General features: G+C 36.7%; 1 long non-coding RNA gene across 4 annotated transcripts in view; it reads left to right on the top strand.

Moving 5' to 3' along the window:
* LOC114005928 (uncharacterized) overlaps positions 1–12,121 on the top strand; it is a 191,636-nt gene that overhangs the window by 156,214 nt on the left and 23,301 nt on the right. For all 4 annotated transcript variants that reach the window (XR_003547716.1, XR_003547717.1, XR_003547718.1 and 1 more), the window contains one exon: positions 5,166–5,225. This is a non-coding gene — a long non-coding RNA (uncharacterized LOC114005928). The remainder of the gene's footprint in view (positions 1–5,165; positions 5,226–12,121) is intronic.

The raw sequence follows: 12,121 nt of genomic DNA on the forward strand, positions 1-12,121 counted from the left end.
AAAAAAAAAAAAAAAGAAAGAAAGAAAAAGAAACGTGTGTGCATGCCCAAAACTCCAAAAGTAGGGAGAGATAGAAAAGAAGGGATTATGATATGACCGTGTCTCATGGGAGGTGTTTTCTCCTGTCTCTCTCTCTCTCTATCTGCCTATCTCTAGTGAGTGCACGCCTCCTACATCCCCCAAAAAAGTCCTCCAAATGCAGAACCAAAAGCCACCACTACACAATGTAGTATTTTGCCCAATATCCATATTTTTACATGGAGAAGTTACACAGCTCCAATGCATTTCCAAAGGCATTCACAACCCTTGGATGGCTTAAAAACTATAGCACCTTTAAAACTATAGTGTGATCTATAGCACCTTTGCCTTATGATCATCCAGGAATAATGACAGGAGTTGATCATCTACCTATTTAGATTACTCTAATTTTTTTTTTTTTTTAAGAGAGAGATTTTTGCTATAGGGCGTGTGCACTCACTGAAGAGACGGCAAGGACAGTAAATGAGAAATCACCACCCGGGGGTGGGGATGATGACCATGTCGTCATCCCATCTCCATTCTCCTCTCAGGATCTTGGGCACACATTCACACAGGCCTGGTGCAAGTTTTAAACTGTCAAGTCCAAGATTCAAACTGTGATCGCCTACCTGGGAGTCCAGCGACATAACCATTACACCATCTGCTGGTCCCTAGACAGTTCTAATTACAACAGCTTTAACTTGACCTAGTTACATTGACCTAAAGTCTCCCAGTCAGTGGTCTTAGTTTGATCCTTCATTGTGGGTGAAGATCTGTGTCTGCGAGGGTTGATGAAATGAGAGTCCAATCAAGATGAGTCTCCACTGCACAGGGACCAGATATTTCCCTGTGCAGCATTAACATATTCCTCTACCAGGAGCACGTAAAGAGAGAGTTTTCTATTTATTTTTATCCTCCCTGTAAAATGAAGTTCAAGGAGACCATTTGGCTTGCTCGCAGAGCTCTAGATACATGCAACACAGCATTAGAGTGGTGAGCCACAAGCACACCAGTTCCATTGCACGTTTTTGCTCCACTGAGCATATTTGGGATGCATTTTTTTACTCTGGGTTCATAAGTTTTCTCCCTAATGAGTAGAGGCTATTTAACATTACTGATGTAGAGTTTTCTCCAACTTATTTTTTAAATGTCACATATTAGAATCTCCTTTCCACGCACATCTTTCCGAAGTGGTGCCAATAATGTGGGGTCAATAAATTATTCAAAATGGGGAAGCCATATAACAAACAGAAAAGCCAGCAGTTTATTAACGATAGCTACGCACAAATGCACATTTGCCGGCTATGTCGACAACAAATCAGAAATGATATATGACCTTTCTCACATGCCTGCAACATTTAATATCTTTGAAAAACATTAAAGATGTCAAATATTGAGACCACAATCTGAGAGGCAGTGAAAATATAGTATCACTGTGTACACACAGGCTTAAAGCTTGGTTACAATTACCTATGCCTGTCTTTTCCTAAAGGGTAAACATTTTTCACATAGTTGTTTGCTAGCGTACTTTGCTTTGCAAAATAGTTTTGATCCTGAGGTGGTGTTTGTTAATCCAATCCTACTTTACCATAAACTAGAATTATCATTTCAGAGGCAGTTATACTTCATTTATGTTCAATTTCCGATTCATGTAGACTCTCATCATTTACATTTGTTTGTCGCCTTCCCCCTGCCCCATGTTTAATATTGAATGATTTATAAGCAGCTACTTTAAAGCATTGAAGACACTGTTTCTTTTTAAGCAGGTAGTAGTGAATATTTTGGGAAGTAAGCTATCACTTTTCTACTGCTTTTGCTTTATAAATTGGATTTTGGCTTAGCTTAATCTTTTATTGATTTCATTATAAAAATTTAAATATATAAAATAATAGAAGAGTATAATGAGCCCCATGTACTCATTCCTTGACCTCAACAATTACCGACTCACGACCAAACATATTTTAAGTATGCATCCATATTTCTTTATTTTATTCTGAAGCAAATATTAGATATCAAATTATATCATTTAACCCATAAGTATTTGAGGAATTCTAAATCATGACATTAAAAAATATATAACTGTATGGTCCAGCTTGATGGTGCAGTTCACAGCAATCTGAATTGTAGCACTTAGTGCTGGAAGTCACATGGCCAACTAATGGGTTCAGATCTTCTGGATGAATTGAGAACATGCCCATTGTGTGTGTAAGTTCTCAAGATCCTGTGGAGGCCAAAGCAGGGTGATCTCAGTATAATGAGACCCTGTGGAGAGTGAGTGTGTGTTTCTCTCTTATTGTCTCTGTCTCTCATGTTCATGCACACACTCTGTATCATGAATAAACTATATTTAAATAAATATGTGTGTGTGTGTAAACTGTATTATAATAATTACACATTTACACATAAGAACAATTAGGACTTTAATATTACAGTTAAGACTTTAATATGACATTGATCATCATGTCCATTTTTCAGTAGTTTATTTGAATCAGGATTTATACAGCATCTTTTTGTTGTAATTGCTTGATGTTCTTCTTGAAAATGTTTTATTAGTTCTTCCTCTGTCTCTTTTATTTTTTGTGTTGCATTTTACTGGAGGAAAGGCTAGATTATTTGTCCTGAGGAGTTTCCTAAAATCTGTGTTTGTGTTTTGGTGTTAGAATCCCTATAGGATAGCTTAATGTGTATTTCTTATAAATTGGTAGTTAGGTATAGAGGCTTAATTAGACTTGGGTTTGATTTTTTGGCAGGACTAGTTCATAGATGATGGTACATACTTCCATCAGGAAGATACATATCTGGTTATTTCTCTGTGATGTTAAGACCCATTGGTATTATTGCCTAGATTCTTTTTTTCTTTTTAAAGAGAGATTTTTGCTATAGGGTATGTGAGCTTGTCAGAGAGACAGAAAGAGACAGAAATCAAGAAATCAACCCCTGGGGGGGATGGCCATACCACAATCTTTTCTCTTTCATTCTTCTGTCTGGATCTTGAGCACACATTCACATGTGCCTGGCATGAGTTTTAAGCCACCGGGTCCAGGACTCAAACCCCAATCAACTATGTGGGAGTCCAGTGACGTAACCATTATGCTATCTGATGGTTCCTTAGATTCATTTTTTTTTAAAAGAATTATTAATGTAATTTATTTATTTTTATTTTGACCAGGAAGATACAAAGAGAGAGAGAGGGAAGGAAAGTAAGAAAGCAAGTTTCTAGGTCTGGGACTCAAACTGCCATCAACCATATAGGAATCCAGCACCTTAACCACCGCACCACTTGCTGACTCTGATTCATCATTTTTTAAAAGTGTGTAGAAATGGTGCTAGGGCTTGATTTATATGACAAAGCTAGGTAAAAGTGTGAATTCCCTTTGCTTACTTGCCTGTTTTCAATAGAATGACTTATTATCCATGAGCAACCTCAGAGGTTCTTAGTATCCTTTTGAACTCATGGGTTTAAACATATTTTATGTGTTTGAATCCATTGCAGTTATTATTCTTAATGATGATCTAATTGGAATGACAGGTTGCAAACAGGAACTTCTTTAAGTTGGCTCTTTAGTTTTGACATGAGCCCACCGGTTTTTGATGATTTTTTTTTTGCTTTCTGGTTTGATAAAGTATTCCAGGTTAATCTTGTGCCTGGAATCAGCAATTTTTCAAGGATCTCTAGAGACCACAACCCAAACATAGGGGTGCTTCCTGATTAGTGAATTTGTTTTTAGGCATTTTGAGTGAGCAGAATTATGAAATACTTTTTAAAAAGATAAAATGCATCATAAATTAATTCTAATTCTTCCAATTCTAATTCCAAGATACCAGGTTTTACTTAAACTTACCAGTCTTAAAACATAGTCTCTTAATTATACCCCCAAATCTCAAATTTCAAAGACAGAAATATCAATACTCATTTGTTCAATCATAAAACTCATACGCTATTCAAAGAATAACGTGAACACTAAGTGCTTATTCTCAGGAGATACAAAGATAAATAATAGATAACTCCTCCCTTAAAGATGTTTAAAATATTGAGAAAGAAATTGATTCGACAAATACATAATGACCTCCACTCTATTTGGGCTACTTTTAAAAAAATCCTTTTATAAGGAGAGATTTTTGCTATAGGACATGTGTTCTCATCAGAAAGACAGAGACTGAAAGTAGGAAATCACCCTCGAGGGAGAATGGCTACACTGCAGTCTTTTCTCCTCCATTCTCCTCTTGGGATTTTGGGCATGCATGCACACATGCCTGACGTGAATTTTAAGCTACCAGGCCCAGGATTTGAACTGCTATCGAGTGGGAGTCCTGCCGTGTTACTATTAGGCCGTCTTCTGGTCCCATGGGCTACATTTTATATGCTTGGATTCTGAAGGAGTGGAACAGAGATGTTTCTTTCTGTTGTGGAGCTTATTTTGACCACAGTTTGCAATGGAGCAAACATGGAAGGAGCAGGCTGTGGGAGGTGATAAAAATGAATTGATTCAAGGTCCTATAATTAAATAAATGCATTAAATTAAACCCCATTCTAGGATTGAGGAACAGACCACAGCACCTACTTCTTGAGTCCCCTAGATGTCATCCCCTCGTGGCAATGGGGTAACTGCCCCTTATCTCAGGTAGAGAGGCAGATAGGTAGAAGCTAATATCAGACCTTCACCATGATCCTAGGTGCACAGTAGCTGAAAATGTTCTTTGTTTTACAGGTCAACTAAAATTTTTACCATACACGTGCATATTTCAATAAAAACAAGTGATTCTCTTATTTCTATTAATCTTCTAGTTGTATTGAGTATAAATTACATACAATAAACCACATATTTGAAGGATAAGATTTAATAAGTTTTGACAAATTTAATCCCTTCTTCCTGCCCCCTGCCTGGTTCACTCATTCCAAGGCAACCACTGATCTGCATTCTGTCACTAGAGATTAGTTTGCGTGGTCTAGAATTCCATATAAATAAAATCTCTCTCTCTCTCTTTTTTTTTTCCTTTGGGGAAGGTTCTGGCTACACCGGTACAATTATTTTCTCCATGTTGTGTGTAACAATGGTCCATTCCTTGTTATTGCTGATCTCATGATATGGATGTAACACAACTTGATTATCCATCTATGTGTTAATGGCCATTTTGACTGCTTCTAGGTTTGGTGTTCCCTAAATAAAGATGAAACGCATCGCCAGTGTGCAAGTCTCTGCCTGGAGGTATGTTTTCATTCCTCTCGAGTAATTATCGAGGAATGGAATGGGTGGGTGGGTCATGGGATAAGTATATGTTCTTCAAGGAACTGTTGAACTGCTTCTGAAGGGGTCGTGCCAGTTTACATTCCCAACAGTCGTGTATGAGAGGTGGCTGTATGTGTTCTAGTGTTTGGTGTCGAAGCCTTTTTCTTTTTTAGCCATTCTAATGCATAGATAACGACATCATATTGCACACTTGTAATGTGCACTTCCCTAATGATTGACGATGTTGAGCATCTTTTCACATACTTGTGTGCCTTCTGTATATCATCTTTTGTGAAGTGTCTATTGATATCTTTTCTTCATATTTTATTGGGCTATTTATTTATTTTAGAGGCTTTTGTCATAGAGCACGTGCACACTCCAGAGAGAGAGAGGTAAGAGAGTCAGAGACAATGAGAGGAAAAGTGAGAAATCACCCCCTGGAGGGGATGGCCATGCTACAATTCCTTCTCCTTATTATCTTCCTGGGATCTTGGGCACACATGCCCATGTTCCTGACATGCTTTTCATGCCACCAGATCTGGAATTTGAGCCGCAGTCAGCCATGTGGGAGTCCAATCATGTAACCACTACACCATTTGTTTGTCTCAGGTTTTTCATTTCATAAAAATTATTTATATTCCAGAATATAAGTCTTTCATCAAATGCAATTTTCAAATAAGTTCTCTCATTCTGTGGCTTGTCGTTCAATTTTTTTAATAGCGTTTTTTATGGGACAAGTAGTTAGCGTAATGGCTATGTCACTGGACTCCCACGTAGTCGACTGCGGTTTGTGTCCCGTACCCGGTGGCTTAAACCTCACGCCGTGCGCGTGTGTGTGCGTGCCCAAGATTCCGAGAGGAGAACGGAAGAGAAGGGACTGCGGCGTGACCATCCCCCCGGGGGATGATTTCTTGCTTTCTGTCTCTCTGTCTTTCTCTGTCTTTCTGGCAAGCACAAGTGCCCTATAGCAACAACCTCTCAAAAACAAACAAGCAAATAGAAAAAAAAAAGTGTTTTTTAAAGAGGGGATGCTTTTTAGTTTTGGTAAAATCCAATTTCTTAAATTTATTTTTATTATTTCTTCAAATTTGTCAGCATGTGCATTATGCTTGCCAGAGAGAGATACGGAGAGAGATAAAAACTATCTTTCATGGGGGATGGTCTTGTTGCAATCCTTTGCTTCCATTTTCCCTTCCTTTTGGGATCTTGGGCATGTAAGCACATGTGTCCAGCATGTTCTTCAAGCCATTGGGTCTGGGACTTGAACCATACAGTCAGCCATATGGAATCCAGTCATTCTAATCACCATACCACAAGCTGGATCAAAGTCCAATGTATTATTTTCTTCAGAGTTTGTGCATTTTACAGTCAATTTAAGAAATCTTTGCCAAACTTAAGGCCATAAAGGTTTTATTCTATATTTTCCTTTTATGGATTTTACACATTTAGATTTCATCTTTACTATTATAGATTTAGGAATTTACAAATTTAGTTTTAAAGCTTTCAATTTTCATTTAGGTTTATGATCATTTTTAGTTTACTTTTATATGCACAGTGCTTCAGTTTAATTGTTTCTTTATTCCAGTACTATTGTTCAAAATATCATCTGTGGGACCAGCAATTAGCATAATGCCTATGTCACTGGACTCCCATGTAGTGGACCATGGTTCGAGTCCTGGACCTGGTGGCTTAAACTCACGCCGGGCACGTGTGCGTGCATGCCCAAGATCCCGAGAGGAGAATGGAGGAGTAGGGATTGCGGTGTGGCCATTCCCCCTGGGGGGTGATTTCTTGCTTTCTGTCTGTCTCTCTCTTGTCTTTCTAGTGAGGGCACATGCCCTTTAGCAAAAACCTCTCCAAAAAAAAAAAGAAAGAAAAAAATATTAACATCTGTCTGCTGAATAACCTTTGTAAAACCTTTTCAAAAGTCAACGTTTTTTTATATATGAGTGTGTGTTTTTACTGGATTCTTTATTCTGTTTCATCAAAATATTTGTCTAGTAGCAAAAAGTCTTGATTATAGTGGCTTCATAATAAGTTTTAAAATTAGGTATCATTAGTTCTCCAACTATGTCCTTCAAAGTTGATTTGGCTGTTATAGTTCCTTTGTACTTCCATATGATTTTATAATCAGTTTTCCAATTTCTGAAAAGAAAGAGAAAACTGCTGTAATTTTGAAAACAGATTGCCTTGAAGCTAGAGATAATTTGGGGAAAACTGAAATTTTAGAAATAGCAAGTCTTCAAATTAGTAAACAAATTGTGCATCTTAATTTTTTAGTGCTTTGTACTTTTTTCTCTCCATAGCTTATTTATTTATTATACACTCAAACACTGTATATCATAACAGCTTGTAAAGTGAATTTTCACAGCATGAATACGCTGTATATTAGTCCAGTTAAAGGTATTATCATACATGTTATCATCAACAGATACTTTTCCATTTTTGTGTCCCTTAAATATTTTGCTTCTTTCTTTTTTTTCTTGTCCTTTTGAGAAGTTTTTTGCTATAGGGCGTGTGTGCTCACCAGACAGACAGAGATAGACAGAGAGACAGAAAGCGAGAAATCACGCCCCAAGGGGGATGGCCACGCTGCAATCCCTTCTCCTCTGTTCTCCTCTCAGGATCTTGGGCACGCATGCACACGTGCCTGGCGTGAGTTTTAAGCCACCGGGCCCAGGACGCGGACCTCGGTCTACATGGGAGTCCAGCGACATAGCCATTACGCTAACTGCTGGTCCTTATTTTGCTTCTTTCTTTTACACCTGATTCCCTTCCTCTTCATTTTACAGGTTTTGAACATATTTTATAAGAATTTCTCCAAGTGTTTTATAATTCTCGTTACTATTCTAAAGGAATTTTCAGATATTTGTTTCCATGTGTATTGCTTCTCCATAGAAATAAAATTATCAGATGTTTATATTGTGTCTTCTAATTTTACTAAATATGCTAGTTTTAGTAACATAAGATATCCCATAGGATTTTGATATAGATGATCATTTTGTCTGCAAAACCACTTTTTTCTAACCCGTTTTTTTCTTTTTCCATTTATTTATTTATTTTTACATTTTTCCACAAACATTTATTTTACATATCAAAAAATTTTTGCCCATGGGAACCAGCAGTTAGCATAATGGCTATATCGCTGGACTCCCACGTAGTCGACCACGGTTCGCGACTGAATTTTAAAGGTAGTGTTCAAAATATTTCTTATAATTTTGTATACTTTTGTTCATGACTCTATAACAACGGAGACAGTATGGTTTTAAATATTTTTGAGAAAATATTTACATGTCAACTACTCAAATTGTTTAAAAGCAAATGCCCAGCACACTAGTCACACATAAACCTCAATTCAGCCTGCCTACCAAGTATTCTGTGATAGACCATCTGCTAGCAAAGATTGGTCTCTTTTTCTTCCTTCAAAGTCTTTCTTAAGATAATCCTCTGATGTGGTTGCTCTTTTGCAATCTCTACTGATTTCAATGCTGGGATGGAAAAGTCCAGGTTATTTTATGTTATAAACTCTTTCATATATCTTCTCTAATCCTGTTTCCCGGGCAGAACTGTTTATGGTGCCAGACCATCTAAGAACTTCTGTTGGCTTACTTGAGATTCACCTTTGTTCCATAGTTTTCTGATTAATGATCAGATATGACATTCCAGTCAAAGCCCTGTCCAATAATGAGTATTTCCAATTTCTGATTCAATGCGACAAGCATTATTGAACTTACGCAAATAACCCTGCTGCCACAAAATAAGAATACTCCCAAATATTTTTCAATTCCAGAGAGATCAGGAAGGAAAAAAAGTTTATGTTTCCATTTAAAGAAACAAACAAGAAAAATATTTTAACAAAGTGCTGAACCTAGCAACACCTCAAAAGATAGTAAAATGCTTAAATAGGGAAAACAAAGCATAGGAAAAAAATCAGTAATGTTTTACTCAAAAGTCATAAAATTCTATTTTTCCAATTCAGTCTTACATTCAAACTCTCTTCTGTTGAATACGCAGTTTTGCTATGGTCCCATCTTTCTGTTTCATCTTGGAAGTTAATATTCAATGTTACTATTGATATTTCTTGTCTGTAGCATTAAAATGATCATTTTCTTGGTTACCTTTTGTTCTCTTATTTCTGTGTGTCTTTAGTTTTCCTGGTAGAGCACTCCTTTCAGAACTTCTTGACGAGCTGGTCTGGTGTTGGTAAATTCTTTCAGGTCTTATTTATCTGAGGATATTTTTATCCTTTCTTTCCATATGAAAGATAATCTTGCCAGGTATAGTATTCTTGGTTAAAACTGTTTTTCACTTAACACTTTGAATATATTTTCCCATTCTTTCCTTGCTTGCATTGATTCTGATAAGAGGTCTGAGGTTAGCCTGTTTCCCTCTCGTCAATTTTAGTATCTTGTCTTTGTCTGTAGATTTGGCCATTCTGGCTATGAGGTGCCTTGGAGAAGATCATCTTGGGTTGTTTCTATTAGGGGTCATTTGTATTTCTAGAGTCTGGATATTTGAATGCCTCTCTAGATTTGGAAAGTTTTCTTCTAACCCTTTTAAATGTGGACTCTCTCACTATCTCTCTCTCTCTCTCGCTCTCTTTTTTCTTGTCCTTTTGCACTGGATAGAATTTCCAGTAAAAAGTTGTATAAAACTGGTGAGCACTGTGGTGAACTATTTTAGTATTTTTGGTGTGTATGTCTGAAATTTTATTTTATCATTATTTGGAAGGATGTTTTTTCTGGCTATCCAATTCTTGACTTACAGTTTAATTTATTTAGTAACAAAGTGTTTGTTGCACTCAGTTTTGGTCTATTCCTACTGCTATAACAAAAATACCCTACACTGAGTAATTTATAAATAACAGACTTTTTTCTTACAGTTCTGGAGTCTGGAAAGCACAAGATCAAGATACCAGCTTGTACCGTGTCTAGTAATACTTATATTCTGTTTCCAAGGTGATACCTTTTCATTGTATTCTCACATAGTGGAAGGTTAAAAGGGATGAACACTGTGTCCTCACATGGAAATAGAGAGAGAAGGACTAACAGGGCTCTTTCATACTTTTTTTGTAAAGAGACTAACTATATTCATGAGGGCAAAGCCCTTATGGATTAATTACTTCTTAAAGGTCTCACCTAAATATCATTACATTGAGGATTAAATTTCAACATAAATTTTGGAGAAATGGAAACATTGACACCATAGCATTTGCTCCTGGCCACCCCAAATTTATGTCTTTTCCTCATGAAAATATATACACCCATATTAACTCATTCCAGTATCAACTCAAAAGTCAAAAATCCAGAATCTTATCTAAATTAGGTATGAGTGAGACACAATGCCCAATTCATCCTGAGACAAATTTCTCTCCAACTGTGATCTTGTGAATCAAAGTATGTATTTTCTAAATTCATTGGTGGGACAAGCATAGGATACATGTTTCATTAAAAATAGAGAAATAAGAAAGAAGAAAGGGATAGTAGATACCAAGGTAGTCTAAAATCTGACAAGGCAAACAATGCTAAGTCTAAGGATCCAGAATAATCTTATTTGATTGTATGTACTGTCTTCTAGATAAAGAAGTCGGGCGTTGGACTTCTAAGGCTTCAGGGGACCATGCCTGATGTTTGCTGGGTGAAGCATACATAGAAGCTGTCATACTTAGAATCACACTCTGGTGGCTCTTCTAGTCTAGGATCTCGATGGAAGCCCTGGCTTCACAGCTCCATTAGGCATTACTTTTGTGAGATAGCTCTATAATACCCTTGGCCCCAGGGCAGTTCTGTGTTTGGGCCCTAAGGATTTCCAAGGAATTATTTTAAATCGAGGTAGAGATAATCATATCCCTATAGCTCATGCATTCTGTGTGTCTGCAGATTTAGCACCACATAGATTCCACCAAGAATTATTTTCTGTTTTCCAGAAAGGCAGCCTGAGTTGTGTCTGGGCTTACTTGAGCCATAACTGAATCACCAGCAGAATTCTGTACAGGAATACAGAAAGCAGAGACTTGAAGTAATTCTGCTTGAAGGGTCTTGCCATTCTTTGGAAAGTAGTCCATACTATCTCTGAAATATCTTTGTGGGTATTTCTCCATTGTCTTAATGAGTACCATACAGCTTCATTCTATCCGTACTACTCTCCTTATCAAACAGTTTTTATTTTTTTCTCCTGAACATGTTTTTTCCTTTCATCATATGTGGGTAAAATGAGAATTTTACTAATCTTTAAGTTTTCCTTTCCTTTAAATCATAAATTCTATATTTAATTTATTTTCCTGATCTTGCATTTTACCAAGAGCAACCAAGAGAAACAAAGCCACACCTTCAACACTTTACTTAGAGATATCCTCCCCAAAATATCCTATTTCATCACTCTAGTTCTGTTTTCTGCAAAATACTAGACATAAATACAATTTAGCCAAATTGAATTTTGTTTGCCTCTTTAAACAATGATGGCTTTTTCTCTAATTTTTTAAAAAGAATTATTTTATTTAACTTTATTTATTTATTTATTTAAATTTAGCCAGAGAGGGACTGAAAGAGAGAAAGTGATAAAGCAAACCACCAGGTCTGGGACTCGAATCATAGTTCAGTTTTTAATGATATATTTCTTATTTTAATCTAAGACCTCATTAGAATAGCCTTTATTGTTCAAATTTCTACCAATATCTTGATCACAACCACTTAAGTGTCCTCTAAGGATATTAAGACTTGTACTCAGGACTAGCAGATTGTGTAATGGTTAAATCACTGGACTCCCACATAGTCAACAGCAGATCAAGTCTTGAATCCAGCAGCTTTAAACTCATGTCAGGCATGTGTGTGTGTGTGTGTGTGTGTGTGTGTGTATTTAGTGGAGTGATGATAAAA

Source organism: Tupaia chinensis, unplaced genomic scaffold (assembly GCF_000334495.1).
Source record: "Tupaia chinensis unplaced genomic scaffold, TupChi_1.0 Scaffold144952_1, whole genome shotgun sequence".
In the NCBI taxonomy this organism is placed as follows: domain Eukaryota; kingdom Metazoa; phylum Chordata; class Mammalia; order Scandentia; family Tupaiidae; genus Tupaia; species Tupaia belangeri.